The 3,992-nt window shown below is 40.6% G+C and overlaps 1 pseudogene; it reads left to right on the top strand.

The window, feature by feature from the left end:
- The first annotated feature begins 2,058 nt into the window (after positions 1–2,058).
- LOC109386285 (cell division cycle-associated protein 3 pseudogene) lies at positions 2,059–2,598 on the top strand (annotated as a pseudogene).
- The last annotated feature ends 1,394 nt before the right edge of the window (positions 2,599–3,992 follow it).

A 3,992-nucleotide genomic window follows, 5' to 3' on the forward strand; every position in this document is an offset into this window, starting at 1 on the left:
ATATATAGAGAATGAGGAGAAAGTGGACTCACAAGGCTCATACTGTGCTATCATGGCCCAGGCCAGTTGCCAAACCTGAGCTGCAGCTCTTGAGACAATATTCCAAGGAACGCCTTGTGCACAGCCAGTGAACTGCTGAGCTCAAATCATCTGCGAATACTGCCTTTCGGTTAGATTGCTGCTCATGGCCACTTCGTACTCACCAGTTTGCCCAATTATGAATGAGGACATGATTGAAACCGCCTCTTATTTCTAACCAGATCTTTCTTCCAAGCTCCAGACGTTTGTATTAATCTGAAGTATTCATAGCATTACTCTTAAATCCATAAATCAGGACACAAACCCCAAACATCCAAAAAAGAAAGCTCTTAGTTATAACTAGAACTATATACCACCTGCTTATTATTCATGTCTCATTCATTTTCTCAAAGAAGCCTCCTTGACAGCCCTAATCTAAATGAAGTCTCCCCGTTGCACACATTCTCTCTCGTGATGTGTATCACACTGTGTAATTGTATGTCCATTTGTAAGACTCCTTGTTTAATGCCAGAAATTTTACATATCTGCACACATCAGGAGGGCAGTGATGGTGTGTTTCTTTGCTTCACCATTATATTGCCTGGCATGGCACATAGTGGGCACTCAATAAGTCTTTGTGAAATTAATGAAACAAAATACATAGCATTTCAGAAGTTTGGAGAATATATTTATTATTTCTGAAGAAATCCATAGTCTTTTGCAAAAAAAAAATGGCTAGGATGTTTTCAAACTTCTCTGCTAAGAGAAACTTGCTTGTCTAATGAATTTAGAAAGATATAAAATGTTTGATAGTGAAGAAATATTATACTATTAAAATAGTATATTTTTATTATTTAAAATAGTGTTTTTATATAAATAGCATGTTATTTTTAATTTCTGGATATAAATTTTAATATTTTAAAATAAGACCAGAGTAATAATGGACAAATATTACTAGAGAATTCAAATAAAACTTATTTGATATTCATTTATTATGAAATATAGGTTTGTGGAATAGATTGTTAGTCCATTAGGAATATTGGAGATCGCTAATCACTTTATTTTACAAATTTAAATTTTTCAGTTCAGGTAAGTGATTTCTTTGATCTCTACTAAGTGTCAGATTGAACAGAAAATACTAACCCCAGGTCTCCTAACCCATAGTCCAGTATTTATTTCATTTCACTACAATTCATTAAAAGGTGTTCTGAAGACATAAACCTATATTACTTTGTCATATAATTTCAACAAAGGGCAGAAAATAAGACACTTTAATGATCTTATTGTAAGTAGTTAGAATTCTAAAAATGAGTTATTTTTAACAAAATTAATTTCTCTACTTCAAAGAAAAGCTAACTTTTTCACTTCAGAATTTAAAAATGTTGCTGAAAACTGTGATACATCCATAAAATAGAATATTATTTAGCATTAAAAGAAATGAGCTTTCAAGTCGCAAAAGACATGGAAGAAATTTAAACACATGCTGCTAAATGAAAGAAGTCGATTTGGAAAGGCTATATTCTGTACAGTACCAACACTATGATATTCTGGAAAAGGCAAAACCATGGTTTGATTAGTAGTTGCCAGGGGTTGCAGGGGTGGTGAGGGGGGCGGGGAGGAGAGGAGGGGAGGAGAAAGGGATGAATAGGTGAAGCACAGGGGATTTTTAAGGCACTGAAGTTATTCTGTATGCTACTACAATGGTGGATACATGTTATACATTTGTCAAAACCCATAGAATGTACAACACCAAGAGTGAACCCTAATATAAACTATGAAATTTGGGTGATAATAATGTGTCAATGTGGGCTCTTTGGTTATAAAACATGTACCACCCTGATGCAGGATGTTCGTGGGAGAGGCTGTGCATACATGGAGGGAGAGGGTGTGTGGCAATGCTCTGTACTTTCCACTCAAATTTGCTGTGAACCTAAACCTGCTCTAAGAAATAAAGTCTAGAGCTGCTCTGCATGCGAAGGTGGAGCTGGGGCCTGGCTTCCTCCCTGTGCCCCCAGCTGGGCCTTGCCCCACCCTGTTGAGATGGGCTCAGCCAAGAGCGTCCCAGTCACTCCGGCTTGGCCGTCGACTCATAAGCATCAGGCACATGTCGCAGACCCGTGTTCACCTAGTGCCAGCATCTCGCACACTCCCATCCAGGTGGACAGCCCTCCACAGCCAAACCTACTAGCAGGGGAGCAGCTGAAGGGTCCTAACCAGGCCCAGGGCTCAGATCCTGGCTCTCCTACCCTTGGCATCGCATGGACATCTATGAATACCAACAGTGGAGAGCCCCCAAGTCCATTGGTAAAACAGCTGAGTGAAGTACTTGAGACCGAAGCCCCAAAATTGAACCTTCCCCCTGAGCCAGTTCTGCACCTAGAGGCACCTTCATCTTCTGAATTGGACTTGCCTTTGGGCACCCAGTTTTCCTTTGAGGACCAGATGCCACCTTGGAGTCAGACTGAGCTCCCCTCCAAGCAGGTGTTTTCTCAGGAGGAAACAGGACAGCCCTCAGAAATCCCTAAGGCCAGCCAGGGCTCAGACAAGCCCTTGAGAGACCCCAAGATGCCCCAATCTTAAGGTTCCAAGTGCAATAGATGGAAACCAACCAGCAAGGTACTAGGAGGATCTTCCCTCTCCATCCTGCAGAATGGCAATTCCTCCAGGTCTCTGATACCACAACAGGGTAAGCAACCTTCTCCCCAGAGTGAAAATGTTAGGATGGGACCATTCTGGGAACTGGAAGGCTTCTGAGAACTGGAGGACAAGCATGGGAACAAGGCGAGGACCATCACAATGACAAAATAAATCATACTTTTCCTTGGTCGGGAGCTAGGCCAATGCATGGCCCCAGCCCCGGGTTCACCAGGGGTCTAGTGATATTCCATATCCTCTCACAGTTTCTTTCCCTTAGAGACTGGAAAAGCTTATTTTCTTCGATTCCCCCTAAATTACCAACTCCGGAACTGAGAGTTTTCTTGGGCTTTCTTTCTGTCTTTTATGTTTCTTGTATATTAAAGGAAGTGATTTTTTTTAAAAAAGAAAGTCTATTATAAGTGAATGAATGAATAAATGAATGAATGTTGTTCATTCTTTTTCTTTTCATTGGTGGTTATGCCCATATCACAGTTTGTGGAGTGCACTGCTTTAAGAAAGTATAAAGCAGCATGGTACGGTAAAGCCTCAGAGTCAAAGCACGGACAGCACATAGTTGTGCAGGCTGCAGACTGCTCAACTCCATGGGTACCATTCACATCGACTATGATGTGATTCATCTCCTTTGGAGTTTTACAATATGGCAGCCCTCTTTCAAATCCATCCTTCTTTAGATAACTGGTTGTATGACTTTGGTCAATACAGTTAAGCTTTTAAAATCCGTGCTGTTTCATTTCCTGCAAAATTTGGATGATAACATATACTTCATAGAGCATATGAAGAAATGCCCCCAAAGGGATCATTTCTATGTGGAGCTGAGACCTATTAAGATAAGTGATGTCCAGTCTAAAGGTTGTCAGAAATATGATTTACCCATTAAGGTAAATCCTTCAGCTTTTTTTCTGCAGGCTAGAATTGGAACCTTCTTAGAAGAGGCTTAAATCCTCTGTAAGAAAAAGAAGGCTATGTTTGATGAGCCGTATCATTAGGAATAAAGACAGAAAGCAATATTCCAAGTGTGATTTGGCTACCAATTCAGAACTATGAACTACAGACCAGGGATCAAGAGTTTTAAACCATGCTCTAACTTCTCTCTGTTAGTTTCTGCTGCCTTTTCTTAAAGAGAATAGCAGTTAAAACCTTTACTCTGAAATGTCTCAGAGTCTGCCTTCGGAGATGTTGAGCACATCACAGCCCATCTTGGGGAGAACAGACACACAAAGATTAGTGATGGTAGCTTAGAAAGAGGGAAGAGAAGAAGGTTAAGCGTGAGGAGGTGGTGCTGGCAGCTGGGAAGAAAGGAGTTCATTGGAGCCATC

The sequence above is a fragment of the Hipposideros armiger genome, unplaced genomic scaffold (genome assembly GCF_001890085.2).
Source record: "Hipposideros armiger isolate ML-2016 unplaced genomic scaffold, ASM189008v1 scaffold_131, whole genome shotgun sequence".
Lineage (NCBI taxonomy): Eukaryota > Metazoa > Chordata > Mammalia > Chiroptera > Hipposideridae > Hipposideros > Hipposideros armiger.